The sequence below is a fragment of the Heterocephalus glaber genome, unplaced genomic scaffold, assembly GCF_053883595.1.
Source record: "Heterocephalus glaber isolate CG9 unplaced genomic scaffold, H.glaber_assembly_v1.0 deba00001479, whole genome shotgun sequence".
Classification (NCBI taxonomy): Eukaryota; Metazoa; Chordata; class Mammalia; order Rodentia; family Bathyergidae; genus Heterocephalus; species Heterocephalus glaber.
In genome coordinates this window covers 297,812-316,576 of record NW_028258316.1, presented here as the reverse complement: position 1 = coordinate 316,576, position 18,765 = coordinate 297,812, and the positions used below count along the sequence as shown (strand labels likewise).

The following is an 18,765-nucleotide window of genomic DNA, read 5'->3' as shown; positions in this document are numbered from 1 at the left end:
TACCTTCCTATACGTATAGTAGTCCATTAGCATCTCCAGAGTATGAGCACCTCAAAATCCTCAGATGTTCCATAGCTGATACCCTGTTTTTCCTCCTAAACATTGTGGTCTGGAGTGTTAGCTGTCAACCTATCAGCTACTTCAGCAGCCTTCTTATGAGTGTGTTCTTTCTCATCAGGAGTGGAGCAGTGAGTTAATGGTGAAGTCATGTCCCTCTAAGTCAGAACAAAAGTTGCACTCAACTTAATGAATTCATCCCGAACTTACCAAGATTCTTGGAAAAACTGCCAAATTGTTCTTAACATTGAGCCATGCCCTTTACTGAGAAGGGAACATGTACTCTGATAATGCTTCCATCCCTAGTTGACACTTTCTCTAATGGGATTCCCCTGAGTAAAATGGGGTGCTGGTTCATTTTCTGATCTCAGTCCTGATAGGATTGATGGGGGAAGTAATGGTGAGAGCCATAGTGAAGAGGTTCTGCTTTCGTTAGAAATGAAGCTGGGGATTTCCAAACCACAACCAATCAAATAACTCCATAAAAACCTGGATGTAAAAAAAAAACCACAATAAACAAACCTGGATGTAAGGGATATCTTGCCACTTCCCTTTCCTTTAACAGAACAGATCTAGCTGTAGAATGGTATTATAATTCAGAGACTCATATTTTGCCCAGTATTCTTGGTTTTGTAATTTATACTGAGGCTAAGCTCTGTTAAAAAAGAAGACCAACCTCTGTGTTCTTTATATCATCCTTCTTGCCTTATGTGGTGGTGCACACCTGTAATCCCAACATTCAGGAGGATGAGGGAGGAGGATCACCATGAGTTTGAAAGGCCAGCCTGAACTACATAGGGAGACCTTGTCCTAAAACAAACAAAACAAAGGGCTTGGGATTTAGCTCAGTGGTTTCGCCACCTGCTGCGCAAGCTCAAGGACCAGAGTTCGGTCCCCAGTACTAAAGGAAAAAAAAAAAAAATCACCCTTAAATCTGCCCTGATAGCCATGAGGCATGCTATTTGTGGGTCCTTAGGAATGCTCTGTGGTTCCCATGATTGGTGTGACCTTTACCAGACAGAACTTGAACTTACTACCTTTTGTGTGTAACCTGGAACAAGAGAACTACAGCAAACAAATACAAAAATCAAGAGCTCTTTCACACAGTACACTTTTAATATTTCTAAGAAGATAATAGCACTAGACAGACTCACGAGAAAGATGGGCAATAACAGACTAGATTGCAACAGGAGTCAGTACAACAAAAACATCAAGACCAATATTTTCCCAGACAAATACACAATCCAAAGTAAGTCGGAAATTACTTGTAGATAAAAGAATGATACAGAGAAGATAGTGAACTTCAGACACAGGAAAGTCTGGGGAACTCAGACTCCCTATCCGGAACATCATTCCCACAGCAAGACTCAGGGCTTCCCAGAACCAGCAGTCTAATATCCTGGAGCACAGCCTCCAAACCTTCGCCAGTACCTTGAGCCCTAGAAAGGTGCAACCTGTCTAGCACTCAACTCTGGTTGATCAAGCTGAAGGCTTGCTGTAGCCCCAAAGTGCCTTACTGGAGATTTCTACCTACAGCAGTAAAACAGTGCTCATGTTCTCCCTCCATCCTCCCAGTGAGCAAGGCTGGTGCCTTCAACCTACCCTACTGCAGGTGTCTAGAATGCTTCCCCAGACAGGGGATGTCTTCCTACAAGAGAGGTAGGTCAGTTCCCCGACAGGCACAATTCCAAATTGCAGACTCAGAATGCTCAGTTGCCCAGGTTGATCCGAGTGGAGAGCCTTACAGTACCAGGAGTCCTCCACTGGAAAACAGAAAAAGCAGAGGTCTTGTAAGGCAAAGAAAAGGAGGCAGAGAGACAGAAATAGAAGTTAAGTCACAAATCTCCTGGAGGATAAATACAAGGAAGTCTGAGGAACTCGGAGCCCTATCCAGAAAGTCTTATTTCAATGGGAAAGACACTGTTCCCCAGAACCAGCAAGCCAATAAAGCCCAATATCCAGGAGCACACACCCCTCCCCCGCCAAGGCTACCCCGGTACCTTGAAAACTAAAGAGGTCCAACCTGTCTAACCCTTGATTAACTGGTTGGTTAAGCTGAACCCAGCTGCAGCCCCAGCCTGCCCTACTGTGGATGTCTATCTGCAACAGTAAAACAGTGCATGGTCTTGCTCCACCCACCTGATGGATACCTTCTTTTTGTACCGGGGATTAAACTCAGGACCTTGTGCTTGCGAGGCAGGCGCGGTGCCAGTGAGCTACATCCCCAGCCTGGTGGATATCTTGACAGATAAACAAGGCTGGTAGCCTCAACCCACCCTACTGCAGGTGTCTAGTGTGCTCTTAAAACCAGGTTGTTGTCAAAAAACCAACAAATTTCAGATTAATTCTTGCCAAATTGTAAGTTCAGGAAGCACAATTCCAGATTTATAACATGGAGCCTTTAAAATACTAGGAGGCCTAACCAGGAATCAGAAAGGGAAGAAGACTTGTAAGACAAAGAAAAGAACCCAGGATCAGGGCAGTTACAGAACAGAAGTTAGAGTCACGTAAGTGGGGAGGGCCACACAGCCAGGAATCGCGGGTGAGGACTGCAGTTGTGGCTGACAGTGGAGCAAAGGTTCAGGCAGCCCCCTGTCATCCACGGGAAAAGTGTGTGCTGTTGCCCTCTCCCTGGGAACCCTCAAACAAGAGGAGTCCCTTCTGGCCATCTGACGTTGCCAGCCAGCCTAGGGTTCTTTTGTTTGATTCACATAGAAATTGTGGATCAACAAAGTGCAACTCTCCTAGCAGACCTGATGTCACCAGATGAGACTAGATGCCAACAGTTGACACATAGCTGCTGGCCACTGCCTTCTGGTATCAGCTTGTTCTGGATCATGTATGTCGACCCTACTGGGTACTGGTCTCTGCTACTGCTCTTCATTGGCTGCTGCTCTCTGGATCTCTTCAGTGTTAACAGCTCTGGGGTTTTGTGGGTTGTTTTCTTTTAACTTTTAGGTATTTTATTTTTCTTGGAGCTACTGTGAGTGGTATTGTTTTCATACTTACCTTCTCATTGAGTTAATTCTTGGTGTATACAAGTGCTAATGAATTTTCTATGTAGAGGATCATGTCATCTGCAAAAAATAATAATTTAAGTTTTTTCTTCTATATGTATCCCTTTTATTTCTTTTTTGTTTTGTTTTGTTTTTCTGGTACCAGGGATCGAACTCAGGACCTTGCACTTGTGAGGCAGGCATCAGCACCACTGAGCTGAGTCCCTGGCCCTCCACCCTTTTATTTCTTTCTCTTGCCTGATTCTATGTTGCATAGAAGTGGTGATGGCGGACATCCTTGTTCCTAATTTTAGAGGATGCTTTCAGTTTTTCTCCATGTAGTATGATGCTGGCTGTTGGTCTGTCATAAATAGCTTTTATCGTATTCAAGTATGGTTTTCTTCAGGGTTTTGTTTTGTTTTGTTTTGTTGGTACTGGGGATCAAACTTGGGACCTTGTGCTTGTGAGGCAGGTGGTGGCACCACTGAGCTGAATCCCCGGCCCTTCAGGGTTTTTATCATGAAGAGGTGTCGGGCTGTGCAACCCCCTAAGCACCCGAGTGAGAGTGTGGTGAGGACAAATAATAAAACAAGACAAAGGTTTACTGCATAATGGGGGCCGGGACAGTCAGATGTGATGAGGCTAAGACCTCACGGCTCCGGACTTGTCCCTATTTATTGATCACACAGCATTGCAGAGGGCCTAAAGGCAAATACAGGGAGCAGCGGGCCTAAGGCGCTGATGGGAGCCAGGCTTCGGATTAGGTGGAAGGTAGGAGTAATGCATTCCTTCAAAAGACAGGTTGTGATTAATGAGTAACTGTGTTTTCCGTAGCTAACATTTGTTCTGGAAGAACAACTGCGCAAGAGTCCTACAGTCCTCAGCTGCAGTGTCATCTTGCTTTCAGAGACGCCACAGGGTCACTGACCTGTGAGGCGTCAACTGTGGCTGTTGGCATAGGGAGTTCTGTTTCTGCTTGCCAGGCAAAAGGCTCATCTAGCAAGTCAGGTAGGCCTAGGACGGACTCGCGGTTTAATCGGTAGCTGATTCATAAGCCAACTCAGTAACACTCTAGCCTGTTCGGTACAGTTTTACGCAGGTCTTGGGCAAAGAGGTGTTGGATTTTGTCAGAAGCCTTTTCTGCATCTGTTGAGATGATCATATGTTTTTTGACCTTGCTTCTGTTCATGTGATGTATTACATTTATTGATTCACAGATGTTGAACCATCCTTGTATCTCTGAGATGAAACCTACTTGATCATCATTTATGATCTTTTTGATGCATTCTATTTGCTAATATCTTATTGCTTGTTACTGGGTTGTTAAGCATATTTATATTTTCTTGAGTTAGTTTTGGTAATTTGTATGCATCTAGAAATCCGTCCATTTTTTCAAAATTTGCTAATTTGTTGGAATATAATTTTTTGTTTTTTTGGTTTTGTTTTTTTTTTTGGTACCGGGGATCGAACTTGGGACCTTGCGCTTGTGGGGCAGGCACCAGAACCACTGAGCTAAATCCCCAGCCCTGGAATATAATTTTTTAAAGTAATTACTGTCTGCTGGATTTTCAAGTGTCTTTTTATTTCACCTTTTTCATTTCTGATTGCATTGATGTGAATCTTTTCTCTCTCTTGGTAAATCTGGCTTAGGGCTTATTTGATTCATTTTTTCAAAGAACCAGTTCTTCGATTCATTGAATTTTTTTTTTCTGATTTTTTTTGTTCCAATTTTATTGATTTACACTTTTATCTTTATAATTTCCTGCTTTTATTTTAGTTTGGTGGGTTTGTTGTTTCTCAAGCATCTTAAGATTGATTTCTCAAGGGCTGGTGATTTAGCTCAGTGATTCCACTGCCTGCTTTGCAAGCGCAAGGTCCCGAGTTCAATCCCCAGTTCCCCCCCCCAAAAAAACAATTATTTAGATTGATTTCTCATAAGGTTATTTATTTGAGCTAGGAAATAATAATAATATTAATCTTAATAATTAATTTAAGCTAGGAAATAATAATATTAAAAATAATCAATGATTGTTGATTCTGATGAATTTTCCTCTTAGAACTGCTTTCATAGTGTCCCAAAGGTTTGGTTGAGTTGACCTTAACTTCCAGAAATTTTTTAATTTCTTCTTTAATTTGTTCTGTGACCTCTTGGTTGTTTAGGAGTATGTTGTTAATTTCCCAGGAACTTTTGCCTTTCTCAAAATTCTTCTGTCATTGATTTCTATTTTCACTGCACAGTAGTCTGATAGTAATTTTAAATTTTTTATATTTACTTAAGCAGGCTTTGTGCACTAGTATGTGATCTATTTTGGGAAAAGTACCATGTGCTGCTGAAAAGAATGTATGTTCTGTTGTGAAGGGCTGAAATACTTTGTAAATATTTATTGTACAGGGGTGAAATACTTTGTAAATATCTGTTAAGTCCATATGTTCAAGAGTGTGGTTCAGCTCTGATATTTCTTTATTGATTTTTTGTTTAGTTGATCTGTCTCTTTATTATGATTGTGTTAGTGTTTATTTGATCTTTTAACTTCAGCAGTTTTTGTTTTAATGAAGATAGGTACTTGTTGGATTGTTCCCTTAACTATTATGTAACTTCCTTGTCTCTTCTAATCAGTTTTAGCTTGAAATTTACCACATCTAATATTTAAATGGCTACTCATGCTTGTTTTCAGGGTCTTGATACATGAAAATACTGTTTTCCATCCTTTAATTTTTAGTCTATAAATATCTTTTGGGATTAGAAGAGTTTTCTTGAATGCAACAGACTGTTGGGTTCTATTTTGGGCATTTTGTTTTGTTTTTTGAGACAGGGTCTTGTTATGTAGTTCAGACTGGGCATGAACTCACTGTGTAGGCCTGACTGGCCTCAAACTCTCAGCCATCCTCCTGCCTCAGCCTCCCAAGTGCTGGAATTATAGACATATGCTAATATGCCCAGCTGGATTCTGTGTTTTGATCCAGTCTGCCAATCTGAGTCTTTTAATTGGAGAGTTGAGGCTGTTACCATTGAGAGATTACTGGAATGTGTTGATTATTTACTATCACTGTCTTCTTTATCTGTTGGTGAATCCTTTGTTTTTCTTTTCCTGACCTTTTTTTGGTTGCTGTTTATCCATTGGCCTTACTTGGAGTTTTTCTTTTCTCTGTAGTTTTATTTTGGTACCGGGAATTGAACTCGGGTCCTTAGCTTGCGAGGCAGGTGGTGGAACCACTGAGCTAAATCCCCGGCCCTTTTCTGTGTATTTTTAGCTGTGTCAGTTTCATTATTTCTGTTGAGAATATTCTTAGATATTTTCTAAAAAAATGTGTTTTCTCAAATGCTGGCTTAGTACTCATATATATAATTTTATTTTGGTACTGGGGATTGAACTTGGGACCTTGCGCTTGGGAGGCAGGCGGTGACACCACTGAGCTGAATCCCCGGCCCTCTCTCTCTTTTGTCCCTCCTGGTTCCCAGGTAAACCCCCTCACTTTTTTTTTTTTTTTTTTTTTTGCTTGTAAATTGTGCTTTAATTTCTGCAATTAGATATGATGCAGTGAGAATACAAGTATAACACTTTTTGTGTATCCGGAAAATAAAAAGCACATTTATAGCTTATTCCTTAAAAAAAAAAAAAAGAAAAATTTGTTTGTTTTTTTTTTCTTAAATTCTTTTATTGATACATTTTAGGTATACAGTATGTTTACATTTGTCACTGGGTGCATGTACCTGCACATGATGTATCTTGGTTCTTATTTTTTCCCCATTACCTGTGCGCCTTTCACCCCCTCCACCCTTCACTATTTACACAGACTTTGTTTCCTTTTCTTTTTTCTTTTCTCATAATTTTTCCTTTCCCTTCTTTCCTTTCCCCGTCTCCTCCCACTACCCCTACCCCTTTGGACCTTTTCCTATTTCAAAGTATCAATTATTAGTTATTAATCCTTGTAATCCTTAATTACACTTTCAGTTTCTCACACTAGAGAAACTATTCGGTATTTACACATGTGTGTCCTATTTATTTCACTTAAGAGGATGGCCTCAATGTGCATCCATTTAGCTATAAATGACTCCAGTTTCTGGTTCTTTATGGCTGAGTAGTACTCCATTTTATAAAAAACCCACATCTTCTTTATCCAGTTTCCAGTTGATGGGCACTTCGGCTGTTGCCAAGCTTCACCTATTACAAACTGTGCCACTATAAACATGGGTGCACTTATATCGGTGTGGTATGATTCTTTTAATTCTTTTGGGAAAATACCCAGCAGGGGAATACCTGGGTCAAATGGGACCTCCAGCCCTAGCTCTTTGAGGTATCTCCATACTGATTTCCACAGTGGTTGCACCAGTCTACACTCCCACCAACAATGGAGAAGGGTTCCTTTCTCTCCACACCCCTGCCAGCATTTGTTATTGGTTGATTTCTTGATAGCAGCCATTCTTTTTGGAGTGCAGTGGAATCTCAGTGTTGTTTTCATCTGCATCTCTCGAATGACCAGTGATGTTGAACATTTTTTCTTACATTTATTTGCTGCTTTTACTTCTTTGTCTGAGAAATGTCTGTTCATTTCAGATGCCCATTTTTGAGTTGGGTCTTTGAATTTGGGGGGGGTCTGATTTTTTTTCAGTTCTTTATATATTCTCAATAGTAGACCTTTGTCTGAGGAATAGCAGGCGGAAGACTTTTTTCCCACATTGTAGGTTGTGTGTTAGCTCTGTTGGTGGTTTCTCTTGCAGTGCAGAAGCTTTTTAATAAGATGAGATCCCAGTTGTTGATTCTTTCTGCTAGTTCCTGTGCTACTGAGGTTTTGTTCATAAAGTCTTTTCCCATGCCAATATCTTCAAGAGTTCTACCTAACTTATCTTCCAGCAAGTTTATCGTTTCTGTCTTAATATTTAGATCTTTAATCCACTTTGATCTTACTTTAGTGCATGGTGATAGATATGGGTCTAGTTTTAATCTCTGGGAGGTTGAAATCCAGTTTTTCCAACATCATTTATTAAATAGGCTATCTTTCCTCCAATGAAAGTGGTTGGCTCCTTTGTCAAAGATGAGGTGGCTGAGTATGTCTGAAGTTGTTTCTGCGTCTTCTAATCTATTCTACTGATCCTCAGGTCTCTTTCTTTGCCAGTACGATGCTGTTTTTATCACAGTAGCTTTGTAGTATAGTTGCAGGTTGGGGATTGTGATACCCCTTGCCATGTCTCTGTTACCTAGAATTGCTTTTGCTATTCTGAGTCTCTTCTGGTTCCAAATGAATTTTTGGATTGTTTTCTCAAGGTCCGTGAAGTATGCTGCTGGGATCTCAATTGGAATTATATTACATCTATATAGCAGTTTTGGAAGTATGGCCATTTTCACTATATTGATTCTTCCTACCCAGGAACAAGGGATGTCTTTCCATTTTCTTATATCCTCCTTGATCTCCTTTTTCAGAGTGCTGTAGTTTTCAGTGTAGAGGTCTTTTGCTTCCTTTGTTAGATTGATTCCTAGATATTTCATTTTTTGGATGTTATTGTAAAAGGAATTGTCTCCCTAATTTCTCTCTCAGTGAGTCTGCTATTTGTGTATAAGAAGGCTATTGTATTTTGAGTGTTGACCTTATGCCCAGCTACTCTACTGAATCTGTCAATTAAGTCTAGAAGTCTTTTGGTAGAGTTTTTTGGGTCTTCTATGTAAAGTATCATATCATCAGCAAATAATGACAGTTTAACTTCTTCCTTTCCTATCTTTATTCCTTTTATTTCAAAAAAAAGAAAAATTTGAATTTAATTAACGTTAGTTTCTCTTCCATGTAAAAACTTGGAGGTATAAACAAACTCAAGATATTGTGTACAGTAAATTATTAATGTACATTTCCAAACTTGCACTGTGCCACATTTTAAAGTAAATGGTCTCGTTTCAGCTTTTACTATTAAGCATAACCTAAAGTAGTGCATCTAGGACAATCAGTCACACAGTTTACACTGAACAAAATTTTCACAACATGTAAACGCACGGAGAATTCTGTACACAAATACAAGTCACAGAAATCTGATATCAAATGTAAATACATAAATCGTCATGACCTTCATGGTACAACAGCTTGCTGACTTATTTTGCTGTAGTAATTTTTAAAAATCATAGAAATATTTCAGTGCACATTCAACTCCTCTGACAAGGGCCATGACCATGTGCCTTTAAACCATATTTAATAGAGTGTAAAGCATCATACCAGGCATTTTTGGAATGAAAATTACTAAGATTGAAGAGACTGCTGCATAAATACTCATGTTATAATAAGGTAACAAAATAGCTCCATAGTGTATTTGGGAGGAGATATAGACCACAGAAGTGAGTGGAGATTAGTGCTAGTGTAAGGAGGCCCACAGGACATATATGAAGGAGCTAGAAACTGGTGTATGTTGGAAAATCCCTATTGCAAGCCTAATGCTGACCTCGCTCCTAAGGCTTTTAAGGCAACAAAGACTGTGGTGTGTGTGGCCCTCAGCTGCACAAATCCTGCTCTCCCCTCAACCTGTTATCTTAGATGACCAGTCTGGCTTGTGCATTAATGTGGAATGTACAAAAAGATTTTGTACAAAGGTGAGTCAGTGCAAATTGGAAACTCCTTTGTCAATAGCTTCAGATTCTCCTGCTGCCCTCCAGCAGGGATTTCTAAACATATTACATTCAAATTGGAATCTGTTCTGAAGAGCAAATGTATACAAAAGGCAAACATTCAGTCTGACAGGTTCTAATGTAAGGGTTTTTTTTTCCTTTCTTTTATGGGATTTGACAAGAGTTCCACTGAGAATAAAAAAAAATGGTCCTTACAAAGTATATTATCCCACATTAAAAAATAAAATATATCATTTTAGACAAGCAGATCCAAGGGGAAGACCAGGCATAGTTGAGTTTTTTCTATGGCTCCTTAATCGCTGAGGTACTCTATGAGAATCATCACTTCTGGCATTGATGTTCAGCTGTTTGCCCATGAAAACCACCTTCACAAGTGGCCAACCCCAGCAGTCTGTGAAGGACCAGAGCAGGCGCGGGAAGCAGACAGTTGGGAAGCAGCCGAGGGGCCACAGCAGACAAGCACACTCTTGAACCCCTCTCACTTGGACTCCTTTCCAAGCTACTGTTTTCCGGACTGGAGACACTTTGTCCTGGAGAAGCTGAGTTACTGACACTGACTGCTCCTGCCATTTTTTTCTTGCCCAGCTCTTTGGAAACAATCACTTTGTCCACACTACTCAGGATTAAAAAAAAAATCCCAAATAAATTTATAGGACTTTTGGAGCCCGCACTACCTGAGAAACAAATCATGAGCAGTTTTACAAGAACACCAAAGCAAAGGAACACCAGGGACCCTCCTGGACTAAAACCCAGAAAGTTTATTATGGCTCACAGTTTTGGAGTTTCCAGTTGTGATCAGCTGGCTCTGTTGGATTTAGGTCTCTGGTGGGGCTGGCAGGCAGCAAGTGGAAGTGTGTACAGTGGCTGGGGCTTTATGTTAATAGCTTCATTAAGTGCAGGTGCAGTCTATGGAATTTGCAGTGCCCAGTTGGGAGAGCCTGACCCAAGAAGATACCACCGCAGTGAAAATGGGAGTCCAGGCATCACTCTCTTGCATCCCTCCTACCACTTCCTAGCCATGCCCATGCCTGTCAACTATCTCATAGCCTTCCTTCACTGCAGCCTGCCCATTTATCCTGGTCCCTGAGGTTCATCCTGGCACTCAGCTCCTGTCCTCACTTCTTCCTGTTGCCCAATGAGCCCCTTCTTCACCCTCCCCTGCCGGGGCACATGTGGGCCATCTGTACCTGCACCTTCCACATGCACACCTGGGCAGAAGGCAGGATGCACCAACGTGTTTGCTAATTAGGGACAGATGGCTGCTTCCACAGGGTAGTGAGGTGTGCCTGTGCACACTCTGGCCTGTCCATGTTTTTCCCAGGACTCTGTAGATCAGTCTCCTCCATTTTCACCATGTCAGTAAGTGTGTGGTGAAATCTCATTGGTGGTGTCCATCTTCATTTCACCTCATTGAGTTTTCATTTCTGTGATGACTAATGATGGTTTTTTATTGGTTTGGTTTTTTTTTGGTACCGGGGATTCAACTTAGGTCCTTGCACTTGCGCAACAGGTGGCGAAACCACTGAGCTAAATCCCCGGCCCGACTGATGATGTTAGTCATCTTACAGAGCTTCTTCGCTGTCCGTATGTTTTCTTCTAGCTTGTTTTTTTTTTTTTTTTTAATTGGGTGGTTAATTTTCTTGTTTTTGAATTTTCATTTTATTCTGGGGGAAGAAATACTTTATCAGATATATGCTTTACAAATCTGTCTTTGGAAGTGTAAAAGTTTAGAAATTTTGATAAAGTCTAATTTATCTTCTTTTGCAGTGCTTTTATGGTTTTAAGCCATTTTGAGTTCATCTTTGTGTGTGATGTGAAAGTGTGGATCAGAGCCCTCTGTTGCAGGTGGGTGTCTTACCAGCACTGCTGTGGGAAAGCTTTCCCTCAGGTGTGTCCCTGCAGTTGGTTGGCATCCATACCCCGTGGGTGCAGGTCGCTCCATCCTTTGGGCTGTGCGCCCCTTGTGTCCCTGCAGCAGTCTTGGTGATGGGTACGACAGAGGAGCCTACCCCTCCAGGTGTGGCACTGGTCTCTTCTGGGTTCCGTGCATGCACATGTCCTAACAGGTGGTTAGCCATGCCTTGGCTTGGGGACCTTGGGGCTGATCCTCCACCCTCAGACCCAGTGTCTTCCTGCCAGTCGGCCTCTCTCCCTTCACTTTTACTTTTCTTGAGTTCTGGCTGCTGCTGATGGACTCATCAGCCTTGTCATCCCTGGACTGGCTCTACCTTGCCTTCTTTGTGGAAGATGCTTTTGCTGAGTATAGAGCTGTTCTGGGCCAGATGGCTTCTCTCTGCTGTGAGTGTTGCTTCCCGAGTCCTCACTGTTGGGATTGAGAACCCTGCTTGGTCCTTGTCCTCACTTCTTGGTGTATCATATACTCTCTTCCCCCTGGCTATTTGCAAGAGTTGATGTGCCTCGGCTTTGAGTGTGTGTGTGCGTGCGCCCATTGAGCTTCTTGATCTGTGGATTTAGGATTGATGTTGAATTTGGAAGTTTTTCAATTGTCATTTCTTCAGATGTGTCTTCTGCCCTCTATTCCTTACCAGGAATTGTGCTTCTATGTGTCAGATTGTGTAATGTTTCATAGGTCACAGGCACTCTCGTCAGTTTAAAAAGCTTTTTCGTTCTGTGTTTCAGTTGAGCTGGTTTTTTTTTTTTTCAGTTGAGCTGTTTTTATTGACATATCTCCTACTTTCTAATCTTTTTCTTCTGCAATGCCAGTCACACTGATTTCGTTCAGGGTTTTCATTTCAGACATCGTGGTCTCCAGCCCAGAAGGTTCTGTGGGTCTTCCTGAACATTTCTCTGACTTGTGGCTCCATAACTTCTGAGTGTGTGGGAGCCTGACACCACTGGCTGTGGCTGTGACACCAGCTCCAGTGCCGTGTCCGTTCTGGGTGGGCTGAAGGGCCATAGCGCCTGCTCCTGTGTCTGGAGTCAGCCCTCAGTTGCTGGGAACCCTGCCTCCCTGCAGTGCTCAGCTTCGCCCAGGACAGCCAGTGACGTGAAGTCCGTCCGCATGCGCTGGCTTTGTTTTCCAGCTGGGTGGATAGGTCTGGAGCCATTTTCAGTGCAGGGATGATTATTGTCTCCACCAAGGCAGACCCATCCTCCAGCCCATGGGTTGCTGACAGTCCTTGCTTCTCTCCTGGCCAGGCGGATGGGCCATAGCTTGGTGGTGCCTTCCTCAGTAGTAGGAAACTGATGTCCTGCGGAAAGGCGAGGGTCTCCATACTAATGCCTGCTACATTTTATGGGAAGGCATAGTCCTCACACCACTCCCCACTGTTGTCCCGTGGAAAGATACAGGTTCCATGCCAGTGCCTGCTGGTATCTGTGGAAAGACACAAGTCCCCATGCTGCTGCCCACTAGTGTCCCATAAAAAGATACAGATCCCCATGAGAGTGCCTGCTAATATCCTGTGGAAGGGCACAGGTAGGTCCCCATGCGAGTCCCCACTTATGTCCCACTGAAAGGTAGAAGTTCCACACCAATGCCTGCTGATATCCCATGGAAAGCCCCAGGTCTTCAGAGTCCCTTTAGGAACTCTGTCCTCTGTCTGAACATTAGGGCTCTGTGCTGTTGAGAGCTGGGTCCTCTGGCTCCCTTGCCTGTTTCCTCCATTCCTGGTGTATGTTATTTAGCAGCTGTGGCTTCACATGCCTGTACCCTCCTCCCTCCAGCAGAATACATGTCCAGTGGGATCCCAGTCTGTGTTGTTACAGAAGTGAGAGCACTCAGGAAGCACAGGCCAGCCCCACAGGGTCAGGTGATCAAGCAGTCCCAAGAGAGGAGGGTCTTGGAAGTTCTCTAAGGTGTGATTCAGGTTATGAAACAATAGATTATTCTGACAAAGAAAAAAGAAAGGAGCCCCCGAGGAAATAGGATTTTGTTTGGTGCTTTCAGATGTGTAGGAGATGACAGCCAAAGATCAAAAGGTAGACTACTAAGAATAACCACCAGGAAAGAGAGCCCCGGGTGCTCTAAGGTTTTTTGGAATTAGAAAGGTTGACAAAGGAGTTTGCTTTTCGCTTTTCTTTAGCAATAGAGGCAGCAGTAAAGCTGTGGTGGAGGCTGCCAGTTGTTTATGGATGAAGACAACAGACAAGACCACGCTGTCTCTGCATCGCTTTTATCTTTCTAATGTTCACTGAGCTGAGAAGCCCTGCCTGCACTCCACCATGTGGACTTTGCGAGGAGATTGTGCTAGTGCACCCACGTGTCACAGACGAGCTAGGCATATCCCCAAGGGCCTACAGAATGTGTTTGGGGATGGGGCCAGGCACTGCTCCTCATGGAGAGTGGCAGAGCGAGGGCAGGCCTGAGTGCACAGGGTATGAATGGGGGTCAGCTCGGCCTTGCCCAGGGGTCACTGATGGCTTCCTGAGGGGAGAGAGCCACAGAAAACAACTCCCCAGGCTCTGCCAGAGGAGAGGAAACCCTTCATGTCCATTCATGTTTACCTGAGACCAGCAGCCCCACCTCTGAGGGCTTTGCCTTGAGAAATAATTCAGAAAAGGAAGACGACTGACATTAATTAGCATTATATTCCAGAGAAGAAAACAGGTGAGCAGAGGATGAAGTAGAGGGAAGGGTGGGGAGCTGAGACTCGTGGGCTGTGGCGGGGCTGTCCTGCTGGCCCATGAGAGGGACAGGTGTCACTGCTGGGGGAGGGGCCTGGGTCCCCGGCACAGCAGACAGCCCCTCCTCTTGACGTGTGCTCTTCACCTTTTTCTTCTGCAAGCTGCTTATGCTTTCATACACTTTGCATGTCTTTTCAGAATTGTAGTGTTCTAATAAACATGCTATGTAATTATAACTGACATATTTTACATGTGATACAAATATTCTTCCAATTTTTCTGCTTTATTTTATTGGTACAATTTAAATATACATAATGATCACATTCATCAAAGGGAATTTGTACTGTACATGGTATATCCTGATTCCCTCTTTTTCTCCCAGTCCCCACCTCTCCTTCAACCCCATCTTTTTTACAAAAGCTTTGTTTCCATTTTTTCCTTCTTTTCGTATTTTTCCCTTTTCCCTTCCTTCCCCCGCTTCACAGTTTCCCTTTCGTTTTGAAGAGTTTCTTCCCATTTTATATTGTCTATTATACATTTTTGTCTTTACCCTTTCAGTTTCTCATACCAGAGAGACAATGCAATATTTTCACATATCTGATTTATTTCACTTAAGAATATAGTCTCAAGTTGCATCCATTTAGCTATAAAATGTCTCAAATTTATCTTTCTTTATGACTGAGTAGTACTCCATTGTATAAAAAAACCCCACATCTTTTTTACCCATTCATCAGTTGATGGGCATTTGGGTTGTTTTCAAGATTTAGCTATTACAAACTGTGTCGCTATAAACATGGGTGCACATAGACCATTGTGGTATGATGCTTTTAATTCTTTCAGGAAGGTACCTAGCAGGGGAATATCTGGGTCAAATGGGACCTCACATCCTAAGTTGCTTTTTTTTTTTTTGGTACTGGGGGTTGAACTTGGGTCCTTGTGCTTGTGCAGCAGGAGGCGAAACCACTGAGCTAAGTCCCCGGCCCTTCAAATCCTAAGTTTTTGAGGAATCTCCACACTGATTTCCATAGTGGTTGCACCAGTCTCCACTCCTACCAACAGTAGAGAAGGGTTTCTTTTCCCCACAGCCCCGCCAGCACTTGTTGTTGGTTGATTTCTTGATAGCAGCCATTCTTTCTGGAATGAGATGGAATCTCAGCATTGTTTTAATTTGCATCCCTCGAATGACCAGTGATATTGAACATTTTTTCATATATTTATTTGCTGTTTCTACTTCTTGAGCCGAGAAGAGCCCATTTCAGATGCCCATTTTTGGACTGGGTCTTTAAATTTGAGGGATCTGAATTTTTTCAATTCTTTGTGTACTCTAGATATTAGTCCTTTATCTGAGGGACTGCTGGCAAAAATTTTTCCCACTCTGTGGGTTGTCTCTTCACTCTGTTGCCAGCACAACTTATTAAAGAGGCTATCTCTCCTCCAATGAACATGTTTGGCCCCATGGTCAAGGATAAGGTGGCTGAGTGTGTTTGGTATTGTTTCTGTCTCTTTTAGTCTGTTCCATTGACCTCAGGTCTGTTTTTTATTTTTAGTTTTTTCCCCAGTACCATGCTGTTTTTATCACAGTAGCTCTGTAGTATAATTTCAGGTCAGGGATTACAATGCTTCCTGCCCTCCCTTTGTTGCCCAGAATTGCATTTGCTATTCTAGGTCTCTTCTGGTTCCAAGTGAATTTTAGAAATGTTTTCTTGAGTTCTGTGAGGTATTTTGGTAATTGGTAATTTGGTATTTGGTAATTTGATTGAGATTGCATTAAGTCTATGTAACAATTTTGGGAGTATGACCAAGAACAAATAAAAAGCTCACATGAGAGAGCAGTTGTAAAGATCAGAGCAGAAATTAATGCAGTTGAGACTAAGAAAACAATTCAGAGAATCAATGAATCAAAGAGTTGGTTCTTTGAAAGATTAAATAATATTGATAAACCCTTAGCCAACCTTATCCAAAAAAAGGAAAGAAAAGGGCAGGGGATTTAGCTCAGTGGCACTGTCCCTGCCTTGCAAGCGCAAGGTCCTGAATTTAATCCCTGGAACAAAAAAAAAGGAAAGAAAAAACTCAGATTCATGCAATTATGAATGAAAAGGGTGAAATCACAGCAGATCATGTGGAAATCCAGATGATCATCAGTACTTACTTCTCGAACTTGTACTCTAATATGGAAAACGCAGAAAGGGACAAATTCCTAGATACATATGAATTACCAAAGCTGAATCAAGAAGGTATAAAAATTCTAAACAAGTCAGTATCAGTCAATGAAATTGAAAATGTAATTAAAAACTTACCAACAGGGCCAGGGATGTAGCTCAGTGGCGTTGTGCCTGCCTGGCAAGCACAAGGTTCTGAGTTTGATCCCTGGTACTGAAAAAAAACCAAAACTTAACCAACAAAGAAAAGCCCAGGTCCTAATGGATTCATTGCTAAATTCTACAAGAAATTTAGAGATCTACTGCCATATTCACTTCGAACTCTTTAACGAAATAGAAAAGGAAGCAGTACTCTCAAAATCATTCCTATTGTCAGGTAAAAGGGCCGAAAACCAAGACCAGACCGGGCCACAACAAGCCTTTATTAGGGGAATAGATCTGCTGAGCTGTCTCTGAACAAAGGAGAGACAAAAGGAATATGGCCAGCTCAGGGAGAGTCTTTTATAGAGACTGGGGTGGGGTTTGTAGGGGCTGAGGTGGGGTTGAGTGAGGTAGTGACTAGGGAATGGAGGAGCCGGTGATGTCACTAGGTGGTAGGAGGTGAGCGAGTATTGGGTTACTTTCTAGGCGGGAACAAGGGCATGCTGGGAAGAAGGGTTTATTCTTTGGTGGGAGCAACCATCTTGGCATGGCATCACACAGGGGAGGGGGCAAGGCACCATAGGAAGAGGGCAGCTACTATACATAATAGCTGCTGAGGTGGTGGGAGACCTATCACCTATCAGCAAGTATTACTCTGATAACAAAATCAGAGAAGGACCCAACCAAAAAAGAAAACTACAAGCCAACCTTCCTAATGAACGTAGATGCAAAAATCCTCAGTAAGATACTGGAAAACAGTACAACAAATCATCAAGATTACACACCATGACCAAGTAGGAGTCATCCCAGGGATGCAAGAATGGTTCAGCATATACAAATTAATAAATGTATTATACCATATTAACAGAATCAAAGATAAAATCACATGATCATCTCAATAGATGCGGAAAAAATATTTGACAAAGTCCAACACTTATTCATGATAAAAACCCTACAGAAAATTGAAACAGATGGTCTTTACCTCAATCTCGTAAAAGCCATCTATGACAAACCAACAGCCAATATAATACTAAACGGTCAAAACTCGAAAGCTTTCACACTAAAATCAGAAACAAGACAAGGACATCCACTATCACCACTCCTATTCAACATAGTTCTGGAAACATTAGCCAGAGCAATTAGAGAAGGAAAATAAAAGGAGGAAAGATAGGAAAGGAAGAAGTTAAATTATCATTATTTGCAGATGACATGATACTCTATATAGAAGACCCAAAAACTCCACCAAAAAACTTCTAGATTTAATAACCAAATTCAGTAGCATAGCTGGCTACAAAGTCAGCACTCAAATATCAGTAGCATTCCTGTACACAAATAACAAACTCACTGAGAAAGAAATTAGGGAAACAACACCTTTCACAATACCATTGAAAAAAAATACTTAGGAATCAATCTAACAAAGGAAATAAAGGACCTATGCATAGAAAATTACAGTAGTCTAAAAAAGGAGATCAGAGAGGATCTTAGAAGATGGAAAGATAAACTCTGCTCTTGGGCAGGAAGAAACAACATAATGAAAATTTCTGCTTTGTTTTAAATTTTTATTTCATGGAGATTTTCAAGGTAACTTTTTATTTAATCAAATTTAGCATTTTTGATCTTACTTCCGTACTTGCCCAAATCTGTAACTATATAGCTTCACTTGGGAATGAATACCACTTTTTAAAACTAGACAGAAGAAAAATGCCTCTTCCTACACATTATTTAATAATGTGTTTAGAACCATTCTGGCTGGGGGTTCTTTTTCCCCTATTTTTAAAGTATTTTATATTATGACGATATTACTTTGAAACTAAAATAAGAAAAAATGCCTAAGAGGAATGGAGGCGAACATATGGCACGTGTGGCACAGTGGGCACACCGAACCCCCTCTGTAGGCATGTGAGCCAGACTGCACCAGCGCCAAGCATTGGGTAACAGTTGTTTTTCTAAAACTAAAAACTCAGTGTTCGGGAGCCGGGGATTTAGCTCAGTGGTTCTGCCGTCGGCCCCACAAACGCAAGGTCCGGAGTTCAGTCCCCTATACAAAAAAACAAAAAAACCTCTCAGTGTTCAGGTTTAACTGCAGTGTTGACAATTTGAAATAAATAAGTGGGCTTTTGGTTGCAGTTTGGGCACTTGTTCTCTAATAGTTTCTCCATCACTGCCTTAGAGTTTGGGGAGGAATGTTCTTCTCTCTAGTGAGCCAGAAAGCCCCTTTCC

The 18,765-nt window shown here is 41.9% G+C and overlaps 1 protein-coding gene across 25 annotated transcripts in view; it reads left to right on the top strand.

Annotated features, from left to right (window-relative positions):
- The window catches only part of Ehmt1 (euchromatic histone lysine methyltransferase 1), a 192,149-nt gene that overhangs the window by 160,403 nt on the left and 12,981 nt on the right, over nucleotides 1-18,765 (top strand). The window lies entirely within an intron of this gene.